This window comes from Drosophila melanogaster, chromosome 2L, assembly GCF_000001215.4.
Source record: "Drosophila melanogaster chromosome 2L".
Classification (NCBI taxonomy): domain Eukaryota; kingdom Metazoa; phylum Arthropoda; class Insecta; order Diptera; family Drosophilidae; genus Drosophila; species Drosophila melanogaster.
Window position 1 is genome coordinate 14531261 of NT_033779.5, and position 6000 is coordinate 14537260.

At 43.5% G+C, this 6000-nt stretch overlaps 1 long non-coding RNA gene across 1 annotated transcript; it reads right to left on the reverse strand.

Moving 5' to 3' along the window:
- Window positions 1–1223: 1223 nt before the first annotated feature.
- Window positions 1224–2211, reverse strand: lncRNA:CR44852 (long non-coding RNA:CR44852). The gene has a single exon (NR_124260.1). It is a non-coding gene; the product is annotated as a long non-coding RNA:CR44852 (long non-coding RNA).
- Window positions 2212–6000: the final 3789 nt, after the last annotated feature.

Genomic DNA, 6000 nt, shown 5'->3' on the forward strand with positions numbered 1-6000 from the left:
GTTCGGTTCGCTTGCCAAGGTATGGTGTGGTATGGGTTGGTGTTTAGCAGTCGCCATCCCCATCCCCACGGTCTTATGGCTGCCGCAGTGTCTCCCTCCCCATCACCATCCACCGACCCCATAACCATGCCCATACCATCCATCCTGATCCGAGCCTTGGCTTTGTCGGCCCTGTCGTTCGTTGCACTGCGTCGGACACAAAAGATTTACGATTATGGCGCGACTATTAAAAAGTTTCGCCTCTCGCACACCTCCGCCACCGCTACTCCTCATCTCTCACTCAAGCCCACATCCAAAGTCAAAATATTGTGTAAAAAATAAAAAATAAAAGGCCAACAAACAGAGTGGGGGCCTGGTTTGCAGCCGGCTCTCTGGATCGATTAATTATGTGCGGAATTTGGTTTATTGAGTACGAACCGCCTTTAAATTGTCTAAAAGACCCGGAGAGCTGTCAGGGCATGTTCATTCGTTTCGGGGGGCGATCGCAGATCGCTGATCGCCGATCGGAGAACGGAGAACGGGTTTCAACGGCTGACTACGCCTGTAATTTATGAGTTTAACTATAATTTTTAACATTTACGCTGCGCCTGCGTGCGCTTGCAATATGACAATTTTACTGCGCGACAAGGAGCTCTACGAAGGGAGTAAATATGTACGTATTCAGTCAGGAGTCGAATGGACTCGAGTTCGGAGAGATCGGGGAACAGGTCATATTTGGACTCTACATGGACAGCTGGTCAATTGAGTTGGCCCGAATGCCGGCGTGTTGGCGGGGCAACCATTTTGTTGTTTTCGATTAGACTGTTAAGTTGTCAAGCTGAAATTGATTTGTAGCCACTGGCCGGCCTCTTTTAAATTGCTCAAATTAATGTTACACAAGGTGTTGCCTTCGTTGAGGTTACAACCGCTGCACCAACTCTGGCTGCTCAGCCAACTGGATGCTGATCGTAAATCGATCTGGCTAACCATGTGCCCGGCCTGCCAAGGGGTGTTATGACTGCTGTTAGATGCCGGACTAATCGCGGTTTTGTACGAGTGTCCAAGCCTTAATCGATACTGATTGGCGTGAACTATTTGCCTGTAAAATTGTAGCTGGTTTATTTGGAGCTTTGGCAACACTTGTGCTGTTTTGAAGCAAGCACTTCCACAGCTTAACTTCCGATTTCGTTATTTATATCCGCTTCAGCCACTGTTAATCAACATTCTTCTCACAGTAAACTTTTATATAGTCATAATTACATTTATTAGTTGGTAAAATATATAAGTTTCGATTATATTCGATTTATTATTGTAATCCTAGGAGATCGGGATAGTCCTGAGGCGACTGCATATACCGAGCACTGCGATACAGTTTAAGAGATGAAGGCTTATTTACGGCATTAAAAAGCATTTGACCCTGTATGCTCAGCACTCCGTTAATATAGTCATTCGATAGCTTTTTGTTCAGGGGGGCCTTATTCTCTGGCCCTTCTACTTTCACTGGAGCCTTATCCGATTTCTTGGTGCCGAAACCAAGGATGGAACCCTCCACAACCAAAGCCAAAGCTAAAATTAATACCAAAGTCCAACGTAACTGCTTCGATTGCATTTCAAGAGTTTAATGCTATGAAGTTCTCCGAAGAGTCTTTTTTTCCCAGTTTGATATGAGTGATTGACACATAACACTCGGCTGGCAATGGATGTAATCGTACTGATCGGACACGAACAAGTGCTTAATCGCTTTATAGCGTGATTTCTGGACGCGATTGCAACCCACTAAAAATCCCAATTAACTGTCATTCTCATTATATGCTGGTTATCTGATAATCCAAATATTGCGATTGCGATTGCGACACTCAAGGGGACGCCATCATGGTCGGCCTGACTAATCATTTTCAAAATCCACTCCGATTAGGCGTTATGCACACGTCCACTAATCCACTAACGTTTCCAGCTCACTGATCTGTGGATTTCATTGGGGGAGCGAAAAGGAGGTTGGTGCGTGGAAAGCAGTTTCCAGTTACCAACCAACTAACTAACTGACTGACTGGCTGACTGACAGTCAGATTCGGTCTCTATCCTCCGGATCTGGCTTCAAAGGAGTGTGCGACGCCTTTGACGGCAGTGGATTTGGATTGCCCTGGCCCCGCCCCGCACCGCCACGCCTAGTTCTTGATCCGGGGTTCCAAGTGGCGGGGACTTGTGAGTGTGTCAGGCCCGACTATAATCTGACATTTAATTAATAATAAAGTTGACAGTTTGTTTTGAGTGACTGTGACAGTTTTAATTGAGATTTGTTCTCCAAATACCCTGCACGGTTCGCAGTAAAGCTTATGCGTTTCCGCCCGTGCAGATGACAGTCATTTTGGATAGTTATTAAACATAAAAGATTATTTGCTACAGCTTATTTAAAGTTGGTGACATGGGAAGATTGGAAACTAATGTATGTTCTGAATAGAGCTTATCAGCAGCCATTTTATTTGTAGATTAAAAAAGTTTTATATTCACCACGAAAGCCCTAAACATCTGAGTAGATATAGAATAGTTGCAGCGAGCTGACTGATTTTCCCCAGCGATCTCCCTCCCACTCAATCTTCATTTTTAGCCACTTGTAGTTGGACATCGACAAATGACCATCGCAATCTGCCTTTGATCTTCAAGTGCCTCAATCTTGGCCCCTTCCCGAACCACTAATTACTGGGTTGTGCAGGGCATTCGAATGGACATGATATTCGAAACGAGCGGTGAGAGTCAGTGAGTGAATGAGCACCCACCAGCGTCAACGAGGTGCCACTCAGAAAAGTCCAAACCACTTAAGTGCCTTGTGGGCTGAGAGGGGGGGAATTTCCAGCCAAAAAATAAGAAAGAAAACAAAAAAAAAAAAAAAAACGCATAACGAAATGGTCTTTCGGCTTTTGTGAGTGTAGTCAGGTCGATTGAGAGGCGATTAGCGAACAAAACAGAAGTGGCATGTTTTGATGATGATCAGCCGGGCACGTCGGATTGCCAGCAATCAAATCTGAATGGTGTGGGGGTTTCTCTTGGTCTACGGGGGAGCTCCGTAAGCTAGACACGCGTAAAAACGCTCCCCAGATGACTTTTCAATTGAGTTGTTAAGCTGTCTGATGACGGTTGTCAAGTTCCCTCCGTTCGCTCCCCATTTGCCGCTACATTCGCTATATGGCAAATGCTTGCGCGATAATTGAGTTTTATGATTGACACGACAACTTTGCTTTTTAAATTGACATAAATTTCAATATGTCGCATACAAAAGCGAGGAACACAACTGCGAGTTAAGCGAACCGAAAGCGATCTATCTCCGCCTGCCCCCTCCAAATTCACCCCTGCCACTGCCCACCAGTTCTCAATATTCTGCCAGGGCGATAAATTGTGCAATAAATTTCAATTACTGTTATTTCGCCCGGCAAAGCGCCCATAGAATCCAAACCAGCTCTCGACCAAAAACCCATATAAACTATTTAAGTGAACCGAAAAAAAATGCGGAAAAAATGATTGTGGAAAAGGAAGGCGAAACAAGAAATATGCGACACACAAATTGTGATAAATTTTATGTTAAAGTGCATGAAATTATATGGCGACACATTTGGGCACTCATAAATTTTATTTAAACAATTTACAATTGTCATTCGAGAATTGCTTGTCGCAATTGTTGTTGCAATAGCTTTTGTTGTTGTTCTCGTTGGCTTTGCAGTCAGCGAGCGACTGGACAGTGACTTTGTTGTTGGGCTATAGTTTATGTTGTTGCTTATGTGCGGCTTTGGCCTGCGAATTATTTATGTTTTATTGTCAGTTGGAGGTTATTATATTGCCATATTGAAGCACGTTAGCGCTATAAAAATAAAAAGCCAATGATATGCACGTTTTAAGTGGCTTAAAAAAAATAATGCTTTTACGACGGTAAGTGAAGGTTGGGCTGACTTCAATGCAGACGTTGATTGGATATTTGTATTGGGCACTTTTCAATGAGGTACTGAAACGATCATTACTTATAATCAATTTCTACCTTATTGTTTATAACCCCTTTAAATATACTCTTAATATCCTTTTAATTTCGGCTTTCAATTATTCATATATTAATAACTTTAGTGCATCTGCAAACTGTCTAAGAATGACAGCTGGGTAAGCCCGACAGCAGTTCATTCGGTTGGTTAAACCAACCAAAATGGTTGGGGAAAATTGTTTGCATCCCGAGTGCGCACAAGTCATTTGCCTTCGCCTGGCACTCGTGATGTGCGTTTGATTTGCCAGCTTAATTAACCCAGCGAGTTGCTCCGAAACATTTCCAGTCGAAAAGCAGCGGCAGCCGCAAGTCAATCAAGTGAGAACATCAAAGCAAATGTCGCCTGCACTTTGCACTGCCGACAAGATGAAGGCGAACCGCTGGGAAAGTTTCGTAGAACCCGAATTCCGGAGGACTTCACTCAAAGTTCTCGCCCTCGTTCAGTCCAACTGACAGGGCCAGACATTTTGGCCCTGTCCATCCACTGCGCACCACTGCGATCCACTTCAGAGCATCCTGCTGCCAGCAGCCAAAATCCAGCTTCCACCAGCCAACATTCAGCATTCAGCATTCAGTGCCAGTGACAACTTACTTTGGCATTTGGCTGTCAACATGCTGTCAGACATTTAAACAATAAATGACCAAACACTTTTCATTATGTTGCTCTTTGCGGTTTCGCCTGCAAAGGACAGGAAAACCGACTTTGACTTTGGCTCGCAATTGGAATCCGAGTTTGAATCGGACGTCGATTCAAAGCCCCCCTTTTAAAACTGACTGATTCGCACAAAGAATGTTGGCCATTCATATGAAAATACTTTTCAAATTGATGCTGATGTGGGTCAACTTGTGGGGCGGTCAGAGTTCAACGTTTTTACTGCTGTTACTGTCATAAAAACGTTGCCAACATGCGCCAAGACCCAAAAAAGTTATACGGCCGGCCGACTGAATGTGCTTTTGGTCGGCGATACAAATGCGAACCCATTTCAAAAATGTTGACACCCAACATAGGGCAATTAAATTCATTTTTCATTCATCTGTTACGTGTGTGCTGCGCTGGACACAGTTGGCAGCCTTGTTGAAAGTAATTGACATATTGCGTTGCAAAGTTTGAAAGGTTTTTCTCTTATGGCAAACGCACACGCTTTTGGCCGGAATTCTGTGGACTGGTATGTGTGTCGAAAGGCTGGCCAGAATCAGGATATTTCTACTTTGGTAAACGTTTTTGCCAACTGTCAACATGGATCGATTATGGTGGAGACTGGAAAATCATATTTAGAATATTAGTTTCGTTTTGAAATTCTTGAGCTAGGAGTTTTTGTGAATGCTTAAAATATCTTCTTTTGACCCATAAAGCAAATATTATTTTTCTGGTAGATTTGTTGTTTCTTGAATAATTTCTCAACATCTTTTATGGACTCTTGAACTTTTTAGCAATTATTTCCCATAAAATATCACTCACCGCACCCATTAATGCCCACAATAGATTCCAAATATCCAGTGCCAGCGATTTATTGCCTTACCCTCACAATCTTCTTGTCACTTCCAGTGTCAGTTGGCTATTAAGTGCGTTTCGAGGCCATTAATGGACTCTAAACACGTTGATGGCATTCTTTCCTTCAAGACAGAACATTCGAACAAATTGCTCTGCACACATTAGGAAGATTTCGAATGGCTTTCTCCTCGGTCCTTGGACACCGCTCCTCCACCGCTCTCCACATGCCCACGCACCTTGGGCACTAAGTCGCCTCCATCGTCGGGCCATAAATTTCGTTTTATTTATGAGCATTTAATTTTTGTAACATTAATTTAAACATAACTGCCAAAACATAAATTTGCTTCCGTTTCAACTAATTATGTCCGCCTTCATCCCTCCGGCACCCTCGCTTCGCTTTTCGTGGCAATCGCTCAAGCATGAAAATTGTTGACTGCACAAAAGGCAACATCAGAAACACCCCCGCACAGTCGAAAACCGCATAAATTTAAATGTATGCCCCCGGTCG